We start from the raw sequence: 22,966 nt of genomic DNA, 5'->3' as shown, positions 1-22,966 counted from the left end.
CTTGGGTACTTCCTTTCTGGAAGGAAGCAGGAGATGAGTGAATCAAATAATACAGCCTTGTAACCTTGGGTAAATTATTATTGCCTTAACAGTAAGCAGAGACCAGGAGCCTAAGAAAGAATCTCATTAACATGGATGCAGGCTATCCTGCCAGGAAATCAGAATCATTTGAATATTAGGATTTCCTTTGGGAAACCATATGGGGAGGAGAAAAGACATCCGGATGCATGTGTCTGTGAAAGGCAAACTTGTGTCTTTCCCCTTGCTCTTGGGTTTTAATCTTCCAAGTTTGTTTATAGGCTAGCCACAACTCGAGGCTGGGTGAGCTGAACGGTCCCATCATTAGCGACACTCCTTCTAGGGGCACATTCGGGCAGCTCCTCTTCGGGTTCTGCCCCCATGGGTGTGCAACCCGGATTCCACTGGCTGGGGCTGGCCTGGGTGCCTGGCAGGCAACAGAGGTCGAGTTTCTTCTCCTTTTAGGAAGTGCCTCGGACAGGGATGATGGACTAAAAACGTGTCTGGTTGGGAAAGTAAACAGATGCAAGGCAAATAAATAAAAATGCCCACAAGCAATTACAGGGAGGAAGTGACATTTTTATTTAAGTCGCTTTTCTGATGGACAACAGGCCTGCTTAGCTGAGTGCCGTGGGAATGCTTCCGGGAGGGGGGCGGCTGCTCAGCAACTACAGCTTCGTGATAAGAACATCGAACAAACAAAAAAGAGAACGCAAAGCCCACCCGGCACTCATTCCAGGCTGGAAGTTGCCGTCTGTGTTTACACTCTCCTCCCCACCCACCCACCCTGCCCCCCACCGCCCGCGCGCAATTTCGGGCGTGGGGACCCTTTCCTGCCCCTGGCGCCCGGCCCGTGCTGCGCCTCCAGAGCGGAGCGTCCCGCAGCCCCGCGCTATCCCGGCGCCGTACTGGGAACTCGGGTGCGGAGCCTGGCGACGACTGGGGGCGCCCCAGGTGGGTCTCGGGTCCCCGCCCCGCGCACCCGGGCCTGGGCCGGCCCCTGGGCGGTGTCACGGCGCGGCCGGGGAGGAGCGCGGGAGGAGGAGGAAGAGCGCGGAGGAGGCGGGCGCTGCGCGCCGGGGGAGGGTCGCCGCCGCCGCCGCCGCCGCCGCCGCCGCCGCCGCCGCGGGGATCGTCAGGCCGGAGCCGCGCGGCCGAGCGGGCGGCGGGCGGAGGGGAGGGCTAGGCGGCGAGGAGGCTCGCGGCGCCCGGGCCGGCGGGGTCCGCCCGGGCCGGCAGCGTCCGCCCGGCAGCGGGAGGAGGGAGCGGCGCAGACAAAGAGCGGCGCCTGGGCGGGCGCAGCGCGGCCGCCGCCCCGGGACCCGCGCCGCTGCCCTCCGGCTCCGCAGGCGGCCCACGGCGAGGTAAGCGCGGCCAGGCGGGCGCGGGCGCGGGGCGGGGGCCACAAACTTGGGGCCGTTGGGCGGAGTTGGGAGCGCGGCAGGGCTCGCAGGTCGGGGTGCGCCTGGGAAGGGGCTAGGAGAGCGGGTCCCCTCTGCGCCCCACCGGTACTCTCGGCCCCGCCGCGGCCTGGGCGCCCCCGACCGCGGACTGCCGAGCACCTCCCGGCTCTGCACCTTCCTGCCCGCCTTCCCATCCCCAACCCCCACCACCGGGGGCCGGCGCAGGGCGGGGACGCCAGCCAAGGGCGCGGGCGAGGATCAGGGCAGGGGCCCGGCTGCGGGGCCCGGGCACTGGAGACCCCCGGGTGCGCAGGCTGCGCCTGGCCTGCGGGCGGGCGGCCGGCCGGCACGGAGCTCGGGGCTAGCTTGGGACTGTGCGGTGGCCAGGGTCGCCAGGGCGCGTGTGCCGGGGAAGAATAGCCGCGGATCGCAGGGCCCCGGCGCAGGGACTGGAGAGGCCGCGATCGGCCGGGAGAACTTAACTGTGTTTATTACAACTATTTATGATCGCGCACAAAGCTGCTGTCACATCGCATAAAGGAGGTCCTCGCTTCGGCGAAGGGAGCTTTTGTGCCTGGCTTCAGGCTCTGCGCCCTGCCCCAGATTTACAGGACTCTTAACAGCCACCTGAACCAAAGTTTCTCACAATCGCTCGGCCCTGTCGGTTTTTTTTCAGGGCGATTTAATCACCGAGTGGTTTTGGAAAAATTTGATGTGTGAGTTTTAAGGCATGGACGGTAACTGCCTTATGAGCACAGTTAGCTTGGCATTGTGTGGAGGGGTTTAATTTGCAAAACGCTTTAATTTGTAAAGACAATAAGGATCTCTGTGAAGGTCTGCGCTGGATGCTAGGGGTCATTGGCTGGTGGACCCCAGGCACCTGACTTAAACTAGTACTGTAACAGCGTCAGGGACAAAGCCGAGCGTGCGTGGAGTCGGCCTTGGCCACTTCACACAATTCAGGTTGGCAGATTCCTCTTTATTTGGCTTTGTTTATTCTGCCAACAGGTTTAAGGTTGCTTCTGCCAAGTTTGCATCTGCATAATGGGATGAGCAGGCCCCAGTGTGGGCAGGAGGGGCCCTAAAATATCGCACGGGCCAGCTCCATCCCTTGACCCAGAAAGAAAAAACCCTGAGAGGCCAGTGGGCGTGGCTTGCTGGGACCTACAGGTAGGGGAGTCCCTTCCTGGCCCAGGCCCAGTCCCCGCTTCTCGGAAGGGATTTTGTGTAGGAATGAAAGTGATTCAGGGTGTTTTTCATGCCTCTGTTTTAGATGTAGTTATCAAGTCTCAAAAGTGACTGAAAATGAAATTAACCTGGGCTGCTTTAACTTACCAAAACGGAACTGTGCTTGTGAACACTCCCTCAATTCACTTTCCAACCTTCATAGATAAGCAGGTGAATTAGTAACAGGATTCAAGCCTATGCGAGTTTTATGTAAAGAGAATGGCAGTCACTGGACACGTGGAGAAGAAATTGACTTCACCTGGAGATTGGGCTAGACAGGGAGGTTTTTTGATGTTTGGAACAGGGGTTTCCTGAGAAGCTTGTGAAGAAGTGAACACAAGGGAAAATCCTTGTGTTCCAGGTATACTGAATCCTACCTCAGTATATTCTGCCCTGGAGGTTGGTTAGATGTAGTTTTGGTTGGAGAAGGTGGTGGAATCTTAGTGGTCTTCTGGCAGCTACTTGAGGCTGAAATGGAGAACTTTAGGCATAGGAAGCTGTGGAGGTGCCTGGCCCACTTCCTGTCCCGGAGCCTCGCCTGGATTCTGAGCTTCTTTCCTGCTTCATAAACATTCAGGGAGATTGATCATGAAACACTGGATGAAATTGGGTCACAAATTACCATCAGAAAGAGTTGGGTGCTGCATAACCCCCTCTGTCCACTTGCGGAGAAACTGACCCTATTAACCGTGGGCCTTGCTGAAGGTGCCTTGCAGGTGGCTGTGCTCAGTTTTCATGCTTTGTGTTTTGCTTCGGACACGCTGCATACTTAAATCTTCTTCATCCCTGCTCTGTTTGACCCTACCATATTCCCAGACTCTGTCATTTACATTTTGGGTTATTTAGCTTTTCCAACAAACAGCAGATCTTATGTACACAGTACTGTATTTGAGAAATGCACTATCATCCATATTAAATACACCGGAAATCTTCCTTGCATGTGCACAGACTGGATAACCTTTTAAAATACCCTAAGTCTCCCCGAATGGCGCAGAATGCACTGGAGTCCTTTACTTGATCAGTTGCACTAGCTTAATTTGCCCTGGCTAGACCAGGCTGTGTTGCTCTATGGGACACCCATTTTTCTAACTGCTCAGACTGGCTTGCCGTGTGCACTGGGGGAGACAGGGCTTGAGGAAATCATTCTCTGGCATTAAAAATGAGGCTTAATGACTGAAGAGCTCAGAATTGCTTGCTGGAACTACAGGGGAGGATAATGAGCGATGTTTGGGAAAACAAGTAAGCTAACTTTTTTCACAAATGAACTAGAAACTCCCCACAACTCACTTCAGAGGCTTAGGAAATTAGTTTTCCCATCCAGAGGGATTGCGAGTAGCGCTTCCAAATGGTTTCTCTTTCCTAAAATGAGTGATGGAAATACTTCACGGTACGTTTTCAAAGGGCCTAAGCCAAAATGTGATTTCACGTGTCTTGTTCCATGCCTGAGTTAAGGCAACTCAGAAGAAGGTCATGACAGCCTTTTAACGGGCTATGAAAAGTATGCAGCTAAAGCAAAAATAGTTTTGCATTTCTTTAGGCCATTTAGTAGCACAATTAAAAAATTAGACTCTTTTCTTTTCCTGCATTTTCCTTTGAACATATGCCAAAGTATGTTTATTTCTAAAGGTAAATGAATATTAGCAAGTATTACCTCTGCCCAGTGACACACATCCACACGTGCACTGGCACATACATTCCTACCTCAAGAATCTTAATCCTTGAAACTGTGGAAATGAAAGTTATTTTGATTGAGGTGGCAGTGTCACGGTGATGTCACACGGTGTCACTGTTCCTGACCAGCCTCTGTGTTCCCTCTCAGCTCCTTGGCTCAATCCCCTCCGTGTCCTGAGTTCTTACTCATCCCAAGGGTCATCTCTTATTTCTTTTCTTCCCCACATCTTATCAACTCCAAACTAGAGGGGATGGCATCATCTTTAAATCTCCACAGCACTTTCTTTGTGTCCCTGATTTGTCATCTGTGACATTCTTTCCTACAGTTTTTTTTTTTTTAAGGCAGGGTCTCATCCTGTCACCCAGGCTGGAGTGCAGTAGCACGATCACAGCTCACTGCATCCTTGAGCTTCTGGGTTCAGGCAATCTTCCCACCTCAGCCTCCGAGTAGCTGGGACTACGGGTGTGCACCACCATGCCCGGTGAATTTATTTATTTATTTATTTATTTTTGTAGAGACAGGGTCTTGCTGCTTTGCCAAGGCTGGTCTCAAACTCCTGGGCTCAAGTGAGCCTCCTGCCTTGACCTCCGAAAGTACTGGGATTACAGGCCTGAGGCACCATACCCTGCCCTATGTTTTTTTTTGCCTTCATCTTTTCTTTACTAGATTCTGAACCCCTTGGGGGAAGACTGGTCTTGCCACTTATACACAATGGGTGTGCAACAAATACTTATTGAATATGTGAATATTGAGCCACCATACCCTGTCCTGTGTTTTTTTTGCCTTCATCTTTTTTTTAATAGATTCTGAACCTCTTCGGGGAAGACTGGTCTTGTCACTTATATACAACGGGTGTGCAACAAATACATATTGAATATGTGAATAATGAGTGCCCAGCCTGTTAAGATTGGGGCTCTAGCCTCCCACTGAGATTCAAGTGGTAAGAGACCTCCAGCATTGTTGTAAATCTCAGAACTTCTGTCTACTATGGAAGGCTTTGACCTCAGGATGTCCAGACAATGGGAGAATTTGGTCTGTTGGCCTCTCTATTTGGCAAATTTTCTGTCACGTGAGTCATTTGTAGTCCTGAAGCTACATTTAAAAACAACAACAGCAACAACAGCAACAACAACAAAGCCAAACCCATACTCAACTGCATTACCTAGTGGACTGGCTGAATGGTTTACTTTTGTAGGTTAGTCTGTTCATACCAACGTGAATTCAAAACGCTGGGCAGAGCGATTGTGATCCTGGCCTGGTAAGTTAGTTATTTGTGTCACCCCTTCTTTCTACTGTTGTATTTCTAGTGTTTTTAAGAGAAGAAGCTTCAAGTGCACTCAGAATTTTAAGTATTGCAGTTGTTTCTTTTGAGACAGTTTTGGAAGGTGGGGTGCTTATGTTGCCCAATTATTAGTGAAGACCGAAAATGCCATGATGAGAGAATGACATGTACTAATGCATGCACGCTCATTGTTTGCAAAGTCCTCTTCACACACACCACCATATTTAATAGTCAGAATAACATGGCGCACTTGGTTCTGGCCCTCATTTCTAGGTAGAGACTGGGGATGACAGAGCTTGAATTTAGGGTTAAGTCCTTCTGCAGGCCGTACATGAGGAACACTAACGTGTTGTTGGGTAGAGTTGTTTTTTTGTGAGGCAGTTTACGGAACAACAGTGTCCTTGGGTGTCTGCCTTTGCCGTGTCGCAGCTGTGTGTAGATGTTGGTGGAGCAGATTCTGGGTGTGAGTTGACTGAGGTTGAGCGGTGTGAGGGGAGGCCGGCAGAAGCAAGGACAGTCTCTCTTGTCCCCACATCCTGGTTATGGGCCAGGGTTACCCTGGAAAGCCTCCTCAAGTTGAGAGAGCTTATTCCTGTTTAGTGCGTGTATTAGTCAGCTCTAGCTGCCTTAAGAGAATAAAACACAGAGGCCAGGCGCAGTGGCTCACGGCTGTAATCCCAGCTGCTCGGGAGGCTGAGTCAGGCGAATTGCTTGAACCCAGGAGGCGGAGGTTGCAGGGAGCCAAGATCGCGCCACTGCACTCCAGCCTGGGTGACAGCGTGAGACCCTGTCTCAAAAGCAAACACACACACACACACACACAAACAACAACAACAACAACAACAGAGTGGGTGGCTGAAACTGCAGACATTTATTTTCTCACAGTTCTAGAGGCTGGAAGTCCATGACCCCGGGGCCGGCAGGGCTGGTTTCTGGTGAGGGTCTCTTCCTGGCTCGTCTTCTTGTGTCCTCACTCACGTAGCCTTCCTTCTGTGAATGCACTGAGAGAGAGGTCTGGTGTTTCTTCCTCTTATAAGGACATCTGTCCTGTTGGATTAGGGCCCCACCCTTATGACCTTTTTTAACCTTAATTGCCTCCTGAAGTGTCCTGTCTCCAAATATAGTCACTTAGGGGTTAGGGCTTCACCATATGAATTTAGGGGGGACAATTCAGCCACTCCCGGTGTGTCTGTCTAGGTTCCACAACAGGGCTGATGCTTTTAGGAAGACCTGGTGCTCCCATCATCCAGATCTGGGATCTGTGTTTATTTGGGGACACCTACTAGGGATGGTTAGAGTAGTCACAAATAAGGAGGGAATGTCAGCTTTTTATATATTGGTTGTAGCACCCCACAACAGGGAACAAGCCTTGGTGCTGGCCTTCCAAAGGCTGGAAGGGTTTTAAGTAGAGTGATTGAAGAAAGAGAAAAATCTTGACTTGATTTCATTTATGGAAACTTCTCTTCAACTTAGGTAGGTAGACATTTATTTGGGGGTTGGTTTGTCTTTGATTGAGACCATGATAAAATATCAGTGATATACAAAGGAAAGTCTTTTCTGAACCCTGGATGAAGAGAGCAAAGCAAGAGGTGGGGCCAACGGCAGCCGGGGTGAAGAGGCTGTCTCCTCTGAGCCTGCCATCTCTGTGATCGTGCAGTCTTTGCCACATGAGCAAATGTCCCTTAGCAGAATGTGCATGATGGTGGTGAGGTGCACCCCAAGCGTAGCTGGAATGTTTCTGACCTAGGCCATTTTGTCTTGTTCAGACATAAGACGGGGGCAATGCCTGCATGACTGACCTCCCTCTAGCTCCAGCTCTGTATGTTCATTTATGCTTTGTTTGCTCATTCATTCCACATTCATTCATTCATATGAATTATCCAAGTTCTTAGTGGTCATTTCCACCATCCCAAACCATTTGCAGCATCTCCTGCAACCTGCCTGCCTTCTCAGTTATATTCCCCGTCACTGACTCACTCAGTTATCCTTGAATTCTCCCTCAGCTCCCAACTAGTTATCAACCCCTATTGATTCTACCTCCAAAAGATCTAACATCTCAGCCCTGCTGTCCTTTTTCTCTTTCCCCTGGACATCAAAACCGCTTTTTAACCATTCCTACCAATCCATCCCAGGGTGACTGCACCCTGACAGTCAGGTCTGGCCATGACCTGAACACGGTGGCTCTCCATCATACTTGGGTCAGTGACTCAAGTCCCCAGCATGGCAGTCATGGGCATGCACGACTGGGCTGCCTCTCTGTTTCTCCCAGCATCTAAATATCCCCTTCCCCATATACACACGTGCTGAGCTACAAGTCATCTGTGGCCACCCACTGATGGTTTGCTAATTGTGATGACAAAACTAAGTTTATAATCAGTTTGTTTTTAAAGACTCTCTCCGTTGGGACTGGTTCAGGGTTCTCCTGTGCAGTAATGGCAGGGCTACCCCACTACAGCTTTGCATGGAACTGAGCATGGGCCTGGCTCTCTGTCATGGGACGAGGGGAGACTAAGTGCAGAAAATGGTGCGTATGTGGGTTTTAATGTGGACTGTCTCCCTGCAAATGCCATTTGAATTGATGGATTGTCAAGAGCAGTGCTGACCCCTTGAAATACAATGTGAACCACAAATGCAAGCCCCAGATGTAACCATAATGTTCTGGTAGCCACATTAAAAATGTAAAACCAAACAAGTGTTATTAATTTTCATCCTATATTTTATTTTGCCCAATATATATAAACTCTATATGTAATCAATATAAAATATAATTAATAAGATAATTCATATTCTTTTATTTGCGTGAGGGCTTTGAAATTCAGCATATAGTATATACGTTTACTGCACCTCTTGGCTCCCTCTCGCTGCATTTTGATTGGCCTTGGCCACACGCGACTAGTGGCAGCCTTGTTGCAGAGTGTGGGTCTATACACTTTTCATGATTGAAGCCTCGTTTGCTGTTTGTTTTCCAAAGTTGAGATAGCTAAAGAGACAAAGTGGAAACAATGTAGAATAATTATAATGGTCATTATTATTATGCTTTACTGGGAAAGGTGTAACCTTTTTAAATATGAGGAATAATGTCATCCTTCAGGCACTCAGTGCCTGATGTTTTAGAGCACTAAAATCAGATTCAGTTAAAACTGAATATCTATCATCAAAATACCTTGTTCATTTTACAAATATTTTAAAATGTGCTTTGAATTCTAGAAGTTACCAGTGTACAATAACATTTTTGTATATCAGTATTCAACACATTTCTTTTTAAAACATGTGTTCAGCACCATAGGAAAGGTAAAAAACAACATTGTATACAGTGATGGGGTACAGGTGTTATTTTGTTACATCAGTTGCCTAAGGGTGAAGTCAGGGCCTTTATTGTATCCATCACTCAAATAACATACATTGTACCCATTGAGTAATCTCTCATCATCCACCCCTTCCCACCCCATCACCCTTCAAGTCTCTGGTTCCATCTGGATAATGGCCTCCAGTTCCATCTGTGTTGCTGCAAAAGATATGATTTCATTGTTTTTTTTATGGCTGAATAGTAGTCTATTTTCTTTAGTCATCTGTAGTGTTCATATTTCTGATACATATTAAGTACATGCTAAAATCATATATTTTTAAAGTGAACATTAGCTTCTCTCCCACATGGACATAGACACACACACACATTGTAATCACTGTTCTAAGCACTTTCCATGTAATAACTCATTGAGTCCTCACCAACAGAACGTGTGGTACTTTCTGTTTGTATCTTCATGGCTAAGGAAAGGGAGGCACTGAGGCTGCCATGTCTTAGGTTCCACAGCTAGACTCTGACCAAGCTAGCCGCCATCCCTTCATTAAGATGTATCTGAAAATACATAAAACAGAATCATAAACTTTTATTATGGTGTAAGATTTGAGAAACATTGATGGAAAATCATTGATAGGGAGTGGAGCTTGCATACAGGTTCATTCTGGGAACCCCTTATCAGCCAAGTGGTTGCGGAAGGCTCTGGACTTTGGAAGGGCCTAATGAATAACTGGTACCTTGGAGGAGGGGAAGCCTTGGATGGTCATCACTGAGGACCATTGGCCTGGCTGCTCCTCTCCCCCAGCCCCCTTGCTATGTTCCATAGGCTGGTGGTCCTCCACTTGCCCAAGTCTCCAACTCTGCAGGAAGCACCAGCATCCTGTGGGGAGAACTGCTGCTGGAGGGAACTGCAGTGGCACTGGATGAGGGGGAGTATTTTCAGTTGTAGTCACAGTGTATTAGCTGAAGTGGCCATGCAGGTGCCATCGTAAATGCCTGTGTGATGTGCCTCTTCATCAGTAGCTGTGTGGTGGGTCCCCACCCTTGTCTCCTCCACACTGGGGGCTGAGAAAACAGGAGTGTGTGTCTTCTCACTCTTCCAAGTGGCCCCCGGACCTTCGTGCTGTTGGAATAGCTTGCTCAAGGCCATTTTTGCTGCCGCTGTTTTTCTTTTTTTTTTTTTTTTTTTTTTTTTTTTTTTTTTTGAGACGGAGTCTTGCTCTGTCACCCAGGCTGGAGTGCAGTGGCGCAATCTTGGCTCACTGCAAGCTCCGCCTCCCGGGTTCACGCCATTCTCCTGCCTCAGCCTCTCCGAGTAGCTGGGACTACAGGCGCCCGCCACCACGCCCGGCTAATTTTTTTGTGTGTTTTTTAGTAGAGACGGGGTTTCACCGTGGTCTCGATCTCCTGACCTCGTGATCCGCCCGCCTCGGCCTCCCAAAGTGCTGGGATTACAAGCGTGAGCCACCGCGCCCGGCCTCTGCCGCTGTTTTTCCTTAATGAGTTGCTGTTGTTGAAGTGAAGGTAGGCAGGTAGGTTCTTGCTGAAAACCTTGTAGCAGGACATACCAAATCCGTTTCCTTTGTGCTTTTATGACATCTGGGAAGGTCTTGAAGAATTCCAAGGTGGCTTTGAAATCTGCTTCTGAGGTCGTGAGAGAGGCCAGGTCAAGTCCAAATGTAGATTCTTGGGAGACTGCTGCTACAGGTCCTGATGGGAACTCTGATACTGGCAGCTCTTCCAAGTGAGTTGTCTGTGCCAGCTTCTTGAACCTACCCTTTTGTGCTGGGAGGGCCACTGGGGCCATCAGAGGGTTGAGCAGCCCTCCCTGGAGCAGATGGGACTGAGATAGGACTGTGATCTGGCATCTCTGTTCGGAGAAGCTCCTGCATGTTCCAAGTTTCGGAGGGGCTGCAACTTGGGCAGTTTCTTTCAACTCACAGGTTTAGATTTGCAGTCACACTGCCTCTCATGTGGCCACTTCTATAGGTAGCAGGTTCCAGGATGTGTGGTGGCAAAGATTTGTTTACTTCAACATGCTTAATTTCCCAGCAATGGTGGGAGCAGCCAGGAAGTGAAAAGTAAGTTAGAAGGTGGTGAGATCACAGGGAGATGCCTAGAAAGACGCCCATGCCCATCTTAGAGGACAGTGTCCATCAATGTCTCCTTCAATTTTCCTTAAAGATTATGTCTCCATTTAATATCTTAAGAATTTTGGTTGAGTATTTAAGGATGTCTGCAAGTCAATAAATATTTTAATTATGTCACTTGTGAGCCTGGCTACAGGAGAGAAGAGCAGTTGCTGTCTCTTTCCTGCTTTCCCTCTCATCAGCTGTCTTCATTTTAAGGACAATCACTTTAAAAGCTTGTATTCCTGTTTGTGTGTGTCTGTGGGAGGTTGGGGGGGAGCTGCATTGGTAAGAAAACAGCCCCCCCAACAACTTTTTTTTTTTTTTTTTTTTTTTTTTTTTTTTACTGCTCTGCATGATGGAAGTCAGCTTGGAGACATTGACATAAAAATTATAAGCTGCTTGAGTATTTTTAAGAGACCAAGAAATAACAAGGGATTCAGGGAGTTATTTTGAGACAGTTTTCGGGAAATTTAATATAGGTGAAGAGTGAATTTTCATCAAATGATTAAAAGAAAGTGAAACAACCTTGGTAGCAGAATCTAGCAAGATGGTTGTAGAAACAGATTTTTTTCTTCCCAGCCATTTCCATTCTTTCTTCCCATTCTTCTGGTTCTCCGCTCACTTTTTTGTGTGTGACTCTCCTCATCCCGTCTCTCTCGCCCTGAACACCATTTATCTTAGAAGAGTGTGTGTTTCCCATCTGTCTTTGTTACTGCAGTCATATGATTTTTCTTTTATGTGCTTCTGTTACTGTCTTCTTAGGACCTTCCTAGCTTGGATTTAGAAGGTTCTCTTCCCTTAAATTAAGCTATCTGTCTTGCCTCAGTTCCCTTTTCATAGTTTCCTTACTAGGTCTATTTTACATGGTTCGGTAGACAAGACCCGGTGGTGACTATGAAGAAACGGTGGCATTATCATCTTTTTAAAAAAAGGAGGAGGGTGTCAGACACCGTGCTGTCGTGATTTTCATTTTGAAGTTTTGCCGGGTAGAACTAAAGTTCAGTTGATTGATCACCTATATAGATTAGGTGTCTAGTGTTGAATTTGTTGCTTGATTGTGCCAAGCACTTCATCCCTCAGCCATCCCAGTGGGTGCAGCCGATTCCGTCTTCCATAAGATGTAGGTTCTTTCACGAATGCCTCCGGTTGGTGAGGGTTCCATGTGTAAGGAAGGAAGAAAATATGTTTTCAACACACTGCACATTCATACACGTGGCTTCTCATTCATTTTAGATCTTATTAGTTATTAGACCTAGATTGGGAAGTAGAAACAATTTACTTGTGCAGGTACACAAATACCCTTTTAAATGTTAGTATTTTGAGAGACTTCATTGAGACCTGAACCCATGTCTATAAATTCGTGGTTCTCAGCTGGGGCAGTTTGGCCCATGTGGACATTTGGCGATGTCTGGAGATATTTTTAATCGTCATGCCTGTGGGGTGCTACTGGCATTTAGTGGGATGCTAGACCAGGGATGCTACTAAATATCCTGCAATGTATGGGACAGCCTCCACAACAAAGAATTAACTAGCTCAAAATATCAGTATTTAAGCAACCTTGATAAAAGTGAATGCTGCTCTGCTTTTTTTTTAAATGTTTAAGTCAGGGGCACATGCATTCCTTCACACAGTTGCCTTTGGAGATCAATTTCTTTTCTTCCATTTTAATAAACATAGTGAAAAATACATATGTAGATATCTAAACACAATTTACACATGTATGCAGTTAAATAGGTAAAGGAGAAACTGTAATGTAACTGACTTAACCATGTTTTTTGTTTATCTGTAATAATATTAGTGTTAAAGTAATGGCATACGTTACTTTTTTATTTTCTCATTCAACATATTTGGACCATAAACATACAAAATGCTGATTTTGCGGGAAACATTTTGACATCTGGCTGGGATGTGATAAAAGTGCATTCCCCTCAGAATGCCCACTGATGTGGAAGTAATGAGGGAGCTTTTATCAATTACTTTTAATAAGTAATTGATTTTCAGAGTTTGGCCTAATCAAAGACATCTGTTTTCTTAGCTCAGAAGCCTTACATTGGTGATTGTCTACAGAAGAAAATTTGTCTTTGTTGTTACTAAGGTTCATAGGATCCTAGGTTCAGCCTGATAATTTTTGAGCTGGTCACATATGTTAGCTTTTGAATGTTTAATTTCCTTCTTTGTATAGTTCTAAAATAAACTCCTCAGGGGAGAGAGACTAAAAATATCACAAATTAGACCTTACAAAGGGAAAAGGAAAGGGGAAATTCTAATCTGGCTGTTAGTCACTGAGTCCCAGTGTCTACAAAGCTGCCTGTTACCTGGCCTAGCATGTGATGTTGCTGTCTGAATGTAGTTTTTTCCTTTAAAATAGGCCCTTGCTTGATCAAGTAGAATCAGCCTAGAGATGAAGAGAGCTGTCAGTTAGAAGTTCCCTTGGCTTTCTCACTGTCTGCTTTGTATAAATTATTTCCTGTTCCATTGTTCCTCCTTTTGACTTTGTTATTTCTTACCCCCCTCTTCCTGTGCTGTTTCTAGGATAAACATAAAATCATCACTTTGCAAAATTTTGAGCTTTCCTTGGTGGAGATAGTTAAAAGTACAATCTTTTCCTTTCTTCAATCATCCCATCTCATATGGACTGAGAAAGACCTCTGAGAAATTAATAGTAATTCTTTGGACAGACTGGAAAGTTCTGAAGTTGCAAGTTTAGAACAATGTGTGTTTCTCTTTATCACTTGCACACCTTGTATCATTTGATTCTAACTTTGTCAGGTAGAGGGAGGCCAGTGTTGTTAATTAGCCTTTTTTTAGATGAGGAAAGTGTGGGTCCCTCACCAGGGCACAGTGACTGGCCCCCTGTGGTCCTGTGGTGAGTGCCCATGGGGAAACGTCAGGCCCAAGCAGTGTGGCATGTGGGATGCCCCAGCTCCAGAGCGGCAGGCCCTGGACTTCATTCTGGCTTTGTATTGATGTTATTGAAGTCCCCTCCTCCCTCAAAACATTTGCCTTCATGCAGTGACTGCTGGGCTTTCCATTACAATGGGAGCTGGATTCAAACAGTATCATTCTGAACTTTACTTTTTATTTTTTGAGACGGAGTTTCACTCGACACCCAGGCTGGAGTGCAATGGAGCGATCTCGACTCATGACAACCTCTGCCTCCCGGGTTCAAGTGATTCCCCTGCCTCAGCCTCCCGAGTAGCTGGGATTACAGGCATACACCACCATGCCCGGCTAATTTTGTATTTTTAGTAGAGATGGGGTTTCTTCATGTTGGTCAGGCTGGTCTTGAACTCATAACCTCAGGTAATCTGCCCACCTCGGCCTCCCAAAGTGCTGGGATTACAAGTGTGAGCCACTGTGCCTGGCCCCATTCTGAACTTTATTAATGGCTCATGTAAATCTGAACTTCAACAATCCTGATTCATATGAGGAATAGAGATGAAGAGTCTCCTTTTCCTTTGCTACTAATTTGGCTAAAATTGCATAGTGAAGTTTTAAACTCTCCTGACCTCTGTTTTGTCTTCTGTGAAACTAGGGGTTGCCTGTAATGTACTTTCAAAACCTTTTTTTTTATTATTATCATTATTATACTTTAAGTTTTAGGGTACATGTGCACAATCTTTTATAGCCCCAACTTTCCCTGTGTTAAAATTGAGATGGGACAGGTCCTTGATCATTAGGGACTTTTTTTTCTTCAAAGTGGCATGGGATGAACTGATCTATGTGTAAATTGATGTTGCTGTTGCTTTTCTCTGAGTGTAGTTAGGAGGGCTGGAAGTATATGGGTGCAGAGATGTAGAAAGGCTCCGTTGTTCATTCTGCCACCGACAGGTCAGACTGTTCTCCTGGCTGTGTTTTCACTCAGTTGTGTACCTGCAGTTCATACCTACATAGGACCAGCCATGGGCCAGGCACTGTGCTGGGTGCCGTGGGAAAACCACAGCAAACCAGACAAACACCGGCCCTTGGGGAGCCTGTAAACCAGTGTGGAGATCTTACAAGCTCACAATCCACTGTAATCTTAATTAACAAGTATGGAAAATAACTTTCGCCATCTCTGGGTGGGGGAAGCACATATGGGAAGTCCCCCTCTAACCTCTACCCCAACCCCCAAGGCCAGGCAGAATTCATTTGAAGCATTCTGGAGGATAATATTTTCTTCAAGATCCTCAGAAGCTCTTCAGTGCACAGGCAACTCCCAGATACTAGAATTGTCACCTGAGCTGACACATTCCACATGCCAGTTGTAAGCCCAGTCTCCACCACAGCTGGGGTGAAGCACCTCTATTCTCTCATGCCAGCATGGGTGTTATTATTCCAGGGCCTGGATGACGCTGTTAGTTTGCTTAGGATGAACACATGATTTGTGGGTCAATTTTCAGATAATGTGAACTCTACTTACATGTTGTTTATTGCTTGAGAGCTTTATCTCTTAAAAATGAGTAAAATTACTTGGCGCTTTGAGTGGAATTCAGGTGTCAGGTAGCACACTAATACTTCCTTATTTTTTTTTTTAAATTAATAATGGCATAAAGGCATTATGCCATCATATTTAATATAGAGATGTAAGTAATGTAATCACATTACTTCTCTTGGATTAGTAATGAATATTGCAAATCAATCCTGTGCACACATTTTACAGGTTTTTTTTTTTTTTTTTTATCGATGGTTTCATTTGAACTGTGTTTGGAAATTTAGTTTATTTCTTACTCCATTGTAGATGTTCGTTTTTGGTTTTTTTTTTTTTTTTTTTTTGAGACAGAGTCTCGCTCTGTTACCCACGCTGGAGTGCAGTGGCATGATCTTGGCTCACTGCAACCTCTGCCTCCTGGGTTCAAGCAGTTCTTCTGCCTCAGCCTCTCGAGTACCTGGGACTACAGGTGCACACCACCATGCCTGGCTAATTTTTGTATTTTTAGTCAGAGTTTCGCCATATTGGCCAGGCTGGTCTTGAACTCCTGACCTCATGATCCGCCCGCCTCAGCCTCCTAAAGTGCTGGGATTACAGGTGTGAGCCACTGAGCCCCTCCCGTTTTTGTATTTTTTAAATGCAGTGTTTCAAATTCTTGACTTCTACACACTAGTCAAGACTGGTACTTCTACCCAGTACCCAGATTACTGTACTGCTCTGACAGTAAGTTGTTACAAAAGTATTTTCCAAAGGTTGGAACTGATTTCAGGGTTTACATTTAAGCTCTGTTTAACATCTGAAACTAAATTAATGCTAGCATTCAAAACTAGTAAAATCATAATTAGTGATTCGTCCTCTATTTGACACTGAACCAGCAGACATTTCCCTTAGCTTTTGGTGACATGGATTAAAGTAAAATGGTTTTGGTGATTTACTATAATTGATTAGTGATAGACTATACATGCTTAGTATTTTGAATGAACTTAATTTGCAAATAATGATAATTTAAGATCTGAGTTTGATACAATTTTAAAGGTTGATTGAATACCTAGATTCCTGGTTCTTGAGCCTTCAGAAGGAGAGAATTTCATGTGTTAAGTCCTTATTTGGTCTCATTCAAGGGAGCAAGATTTTTTGTTTGTTTATAAACACAGTATATCATTTTACATATTCAAGTACACATAGTATGTTCTCTGGAGAAAGCAGAAAATTGTATTGCATTTCAACCATGTAATACCCTCACGTTCGTGTATTAAGCTGATCAATAGGGGTATTTGTCTTCTTTTGTTGAGCACAGTGTTTTAACTTTTCCAAAGTGTAATTTGTTATTGTTGAAAGTCAACCATGTTACCCTATGCATACAGGCTTTTATATAATATTACACATAAAAATATATGGTGTATATTTTTTAAGTAAGCCCTTAATTTTAGAATAGATTTTAAATTTACAGAAAAAGTTTCAAAGATAATACAGAGAATTCTGATATAAACTGTGTCTACTTTCCCCTGTGATTCGCATCTTATGTTACTATAGTACATTGGTTACACCTAATGAACCAGTATCGGTACATTATTGTTAAGTCCGTAGTTTGTTTGCCCTGACATCCTTTTTCTGTCCCAGGATCCCATCCAGGGCACATTTCCTTTAGTCTCTGTAGCGCCTCTGATCCGGGACAGTTTCTTAGACTCGTCTTGTTTTTAATGACTTGACAGCTTTGAGGAGCAAAACTGCTTTTCAGATCTTTTGTAGACTGTCCCTCAGTTGAGAGTTGTCAGATGTTTTTTCATGATTAGTGTGGAGTTACCGGTTTGGGGAGGAAGGCCACCGAGGTAATGTGCCATTTTGTATCAAGGGTCCATGCAATCAGTGTGGCTTTTGATGGTTGATGTTGACCTTGATCACCTGGCCCAGGTAGTGTTTGTCAGGGGACTCCGCTGTGGAGTGACTCTTTTCCCTTCTTTCCATACTGCAGTCTTTGGAAGGAAGTCATTTAAGGAAGAGGGAGTTCAGCTGTACCTCCTGTAGGGGTTGTATTTACATTAGTTATTTAGAATTCTATTTGAAAGATTTATCTATTCCCCCAAAAGGGACCAAGATTTTCAGTGGGGATAGAAGGCACTGTGGCACAGACAGCCCCTTGGCACTGTTGCAGAGGAGGTGATAGGATAGGATGGTGCCCCAGCACGGGGTTTCCAGAATGTGGTCCTGGGCTGTGGAGAAATGCAAATTCCAGGGACCTGCCTGACTTCCCTCGTGGGATAGGTTGGTCTGGAAGTCTTCCTGTTGCACGAGTTCCCCCAGGTGATTCTGATGCATATTCAAAGTTGAGAACCTCTGCTGTGGATTAGCACTTGAACCCCAGGTGTGCCGGCCAGGAGTCAGGCCCTCACCTCCATCCTTGCCATTCACACCTCTTCCCTGCTGGTGGCATCTAGCTCTGAGGCTCCCTGTGTAGCCACTCCTCCCACGGTTTTGACCACCTCTTGGATCTCTCCATCTGAGGCTCCCTTTGTATCAACCAAGGGTCTTTGCTTTCTGGATAACTTCATCCTTAGTTTGGTGGGCCCAGAGTTCCAATAAAGGGAGAAACCAGTTACAGCTGAGAACCCTGTTGTGGAAAGGCCAGTAAGGGCCAGAGTAGGGAGGTCCCTAGATGCCAGGCTTCTCTGAAAATGGTTTTGTTACATGTGAGAGAGAGGCAGAGACACCGAGACGCCACATGGACTGTGTTCAGGTTTGGGCAAATAAAAAATCACCAAAAAATCTTCATAGTTTCTACGTGTGTCATGCCTTGCGGTTTGGGACACCCCTAGCTCTTCAGCACATTCCCTGGTTGAAGTGGGAGGGCAGTGGCCTGAAGAAGTTTCTTTGGGGTTGGGATCTGGGTGGCCCTCATCCTGGTGCCGCCTGAGGAAGCCCTGGGCTGTGACTGGGCTCATGAAGTGGTCCCGACCCAGTGTCTGAGGAAGGCATACTCCTATCGTAGATGGGGGCCAGAGTCTGCAGTGAGGCCATGCTGGTGACCCTGCCCACCCACCCTGCTGGGCCTCTGCTAGGCAGCAGGGTCGTGCCCTGCCCGGGTGCTGGGAGGTTCAGGCGTGTATGGGAGTGGAGGTATGGACGGGGCAGGCGTTGGCTCAGAAGCTGGCGTGGGGAGGGTCTTGAAGTGGTCCTTTTAACTCCTGGCTGACTGACTTCCAGAGAATCTTTTTTTGGGAGGGAGAAGGGTGGCTCATCTTTCTCTTGGGTACAGAAGAAGTCAGAGTTAAGGCCATTAGCCTGTTTCTCTTTCTGGTCACTACCTTCTCCCTCCTAGTGATGGGACGATTCCAGGGTTGGGTGGAAGGCCAGGTGGGGGTACACTGCTTCCTGCTCCACCCTTCCCAAACCATTATACACAGATGAGACTCTGTTTTATTCATTCACATGGATATAATTTATAATAATGCATTTTATTTATTAAAAAATGACTGGGCCAGGCAGAATGGCTCATGCCTGTAATCCCAGCACTTTGGGAGGCTCAGGTGGGAGGATTGCTTGAGCCCAGGAGTTCAAGACCAGCCTGGGCAACATGGTGAAACCCTGTCTCTACAAGAAATACAAAAAAATGAGCTGGGCATGGTGGCAGGTGCCTGTATTCCCAGCTACTTAGGATACTGAGGCAGGAGGATCACTTGAGCCTGGGAGGTCCAGGCTGCAGTGAGCCGTGATCAGGCCACTGTACTCCAGCCTGGATGACAGAGTGAGACCAAAAAAAAAAAAAAAAATGAATACAGACATGTGCACTGACCCTTTTGAACATGATTTTCTTTTCAATCTCTGCCTCTGTGTTACAGTTTATGTTTTCTCTTTTGTCCTGCAGATTTTTTATACATTTAAAAAATATCTTGTCCTTTTCCTAAGTTTTTGCTTTGACTAATTTAAAGTTGCAAGTGTAGGTTTTGGTGGCTTTGTGTAGATGAATCACTTGACCTGAAAACAAGGACTTTTGCTTTGCTAGAAAATTAAGGACAGAGTTTCTGGAGTGGACTGCTCTTGGGTTTTCCTTAGAAGAAGCTTGTGAGAAGCACAGTTTCTGTGCGTAAGAGTGGGCTTAAACCAGGTGATCTCCAAAGATTTCCTTCAACTCTCAAGTTGAAAGAGGCCTTGCCCAGGAAACAGGCAGCTAATGGGCAGAGCATCAAACCAGGGGGGTCTAGGTCCAGGCCCGGGCGCTTCCTGCTGTCAGACTGCCTCCTGACATCAGCAGGCATTCCTGGGATTCACAGCAACAAAAGAGCCCTCTGCTTTGAAAGGGGTTCAGTCTGTCTCTTCTGTAGTCTGGACTGTGAAATCTAGAGATTCGCTGAAGCTTATGTCCCAGGGTCTTGACGTAGTGTGAAGTTCTGAGGGATTTCCTAAAGATGGTGTCCTGAACCATGGGCTGTTGTGGTGAGTGCATGGACTTCAGGATATCTGTGAACTTTGGGGTGGGAAAAAACATCCTTGTTTCCACCAGCTTTTCACTGAAATTCAGTATTTCCTTCCTGCATGAATGTAGGTAGCACAGCCCACGGCATTTACAGTTATCAGAGAAATGGTCACTGTTTTCCTGTTACATAATAGTGATGCAGGTGTGTTGAAGAGTGACTGCTTTTATCACTGCTCTCAAATCATGGTTGTTATTAGCACTGCTGCTACCCTCTCGTTTGGCGTGTTAATAAGGAAATACGTAGATTACTATGTCTCAAGTTTGTTTTTAAGTAACATATTAATAACTGTGTTCCATATAGTTGCATAAAATGAAAATCACTGAAAAGCAACCTGAGGCCAGGCGCAATGGCTCACGCGTGTAATCCGAGCACTTTGGGAGGCCAAGGTGGGCGGATTGCCTGAGCTCAGGAGTTCGAAACCAGCCTGGGCAACACGGTGAAACCCCGTCTCTAGTAAAAAATACAAAACAATTAGCCAGGCTTGGTGGTGCGTGCCTGTAGTCCCAGCTACTCGGGAGGCTGAGGCAGGAGAATTGCTTGAACCCAGGAGGCAGAGGTTGCAGTGAGCCGAGATCACAACACTGCACTCCAGCCTGGGCGACAGAGCGAGACTCTGTCTCCAAAAAAAAAAGCACCCTGAAAACACCCTGAGGAGGAGTCCCTAGCCCTCACCATTCTGCCAAGGGGAGAACGGGACCTTGCCAGGGACCAGGTGTCACTGTGTCCTCTGATGACAGAGCTGCTGGGACCGAGGCTGCTGGCCAGAGACAGTCTACACAGGCATTGCAGAAAAGTAGCTCAATTTTGCTGCCTAACAGAACTCCTTCCAGTCATGCAGTAATGACAAAACACGCCCCAAGTGGGTAAAATAAAAACTATAATGTATTCAAAAGATAATATAGAAAGAATTTTATTTAAATTGGATAAAAGCCTAGTTGTTGTCTTTATAAATTTTATTTAATTTGTCACAGTGGGAAAAATTATATTCAATTTATTAGTTGAAAAAAATGTAAAATTGTGTTCTGGGATCTGTGATTATTTACTATTATAGCAGTGGGGTTGGGGCTGGGTTGTGCGTTGGGAACTTAGGTGTTTATAATAACTTCCAGTATCAGGACAATGTAAATGACTTAAAATCTCTTGTGTGAAAAAGTTTGACTTCCTGATTCTCAGGTGCATTGTGGCAAAATGGTCCCTGGAGTTTTTGACCCTGTGTTTAAAGAAATATGCTATAAAATAAAAAATAATTTGGAAGAAGAATTGGCTCAGACATTACTTTTGTTGTGCCTTCTTGCATGTGGAACTATAAATACCAGCTGCTAGAAGTTCCCTTACAATGATGGACTGTGTGAAGGTACATTCTTAAAGTATTCATGTGGCAATAATAATAGCTGATATTTATTGAGCACTTAATGTCGCTGAGCATGTCATATGTGTTGCCTAATTTAGTCCTCTCTACAACCCCACAAGGCTGCCCTCAGCCCCGTTTAACAGATGAGGTAGCTGAGTTGGAGAAGCTAAGCAATTTATCCGAGTGCTAGTCCTGGCAGCTTCGCTTTGCAGAGCTCTCACGTGGGTGCATTCTGTTTGCAAGCCTGTGCAGTGATCCTTGGTGTGGGCCACAGCCTTGATCCTTCGGCTCCTTTTGCATCCTCACCCTGCAGGTTAAGGAGAGCCTGTGGGCAGACATCCCACATTCTTAATTATTTTAGCCCCACAGCCCGAGTGGAAATGCTTCCTTCTGCAGGGCTGTCTGAGCTCCACGTATTTATTGCCGGCCGCCCTCCTAGGACTGCATCCTTGCAGGAGCCTGCAGCCTGCTCTGCTTCAAGGCTCAGCCACAAAGCTGCCTCAAAACCCGATGGCCTGCCTCATCTGACTGAGACAGGTGAGCAGGAGGCAGAATGATACTGGTCACTTGGCTTTGGTCTTCCCAGGTGGAGTTTCAGCAGTACCAGGTAAAAAGATCTCAAAGTGCAAACCGAACACACAGCTACTTTATGGAGACCTAGATTCCTGAGATGTAGTTGGCATTGCTTTTTCTTGGTGTGAATTTCCTTTTAAAGATAGAGATATATACTGACTCTTAAGCATAGTTTTTGAAAAGCGAGATGCTTCCTGTAATCTCACCATCCTGAAAGAGAAACTTTTCATATTTGCAGCACATCCTTGTAAGTATTTATAACTTTTGTAAAATTTTCTATTCTTCTCACTCTGAATATTTTTTCCACTTTACTGGTTTTTCAAATCCTTTTTTTCATGTGTGTGATATCCCATGGAGTTGAAAGCACCACACTTGCATAAGCGGTGTGCTGAGTTGGACATCTAAATTTTTGCTCCCATAGACAAGGTGCCTGTGTACATCTCTGGGTGCATTTCTCTTCTTCAGTGGAACCGGTTTTTTTAGTGTAAATTCCTTGGAGAGGGATTGCAGAGTTACGTGGTATGGACTCTTGATGCATCTTGCCATAACGCCCTTCCAAAGGGTTATGCCAATTTTCAGTAGTGTGGAGGTATCAACTTCACCCAAACAATGCTGCTTTTGAAAGTCGGTGTAAATGGCCCCTCCATAAAGGCATTTTGGATTGATCTATTCTAGAGGACCGTGTCTCAGAGTGATGATAAAACAGTGTCACTGCTGTTTTGAAAACAAATTGATGAGAATTTGTACATACTGTGACTACCATGTCCTTTAAAACAGGCTGACTCTAAAACGGTCCTTGAATTTCAGGGACTCTGCCAGTAGTGCTCATGGATTTAGCACTCCATCATGGTCATCCCGAGGCCGGCCCCACGGCCAGTTCTCGGCTTTTCCTTTCGAGCTGGTGGTCCCTTCTTTGAAGGGACTCCCTGACAGCAGATGGAACATTTTCAGCCATGGCATGACTTTTCCCTTTAAGGGTGACTTTAGTTTTTGTTAGTAGACTGTTCTGTGGGGACTTGTTTGGGGCATGATGTCGGTGACAGGGCTGAATTATCGTATTTTTGGTCACTGGCTAAATGAGACAGAGGTATTGGGATTTTTTTTAATTACTAATATATTCCTTAAAG

The 22,966-nt window shown here is 45.9% G+C and overlaps 1 protein-coding gene across 4 annotated transcripts in view; it reads left to right on the top strand.

Moving 5' to 3' along the window:
- Positions 1 to 849: 849 nt before the first annotated feature.
- The window catches only part of NCK2 (NCK adaptor protein 2), a 151,107-nt gene continuing 128,990 nt past the window's right edge, over positions 850 to 22,966 (top strand). The window contains exon 1 of one of the 4 annotated variants that reach the window (XM_063616675.1): positions 850 to 972. The gene's annotated coding sequence lies outside the window, so the exon portion shown is untranslated. Of the gene's footprint in view, positions 973 to 1,124; positions 1,383 to 22,966 lie in introns of those variants that run through there. The other 3 variants (XM_055240668.2, XM_055240667.2, XM_055240665.2) reach the window with 3 other exon arrangements.

Source organism: Symphalangus syndactylus, chromosome 14 (genome assembly GCF_028878055.3).
Source record: "Symphalangus syndactylus isolate Jambi chromosome 14, NHGRI_mSymSyn1-v2.1_pri, whole genome shotgun sequence".
NCBI classification, from domain to species: Eukaryota; Metazoa; Chordata; class Mammalia; order Primates; family Hylobatidae; genus Symphalangus; species Symphalangus syndactylus.
The sequence above is the reverse complement of the archived record's forward strand: the minus strand, read 5'-3'. Positions and strand labels throughout refer to the sequence as shown.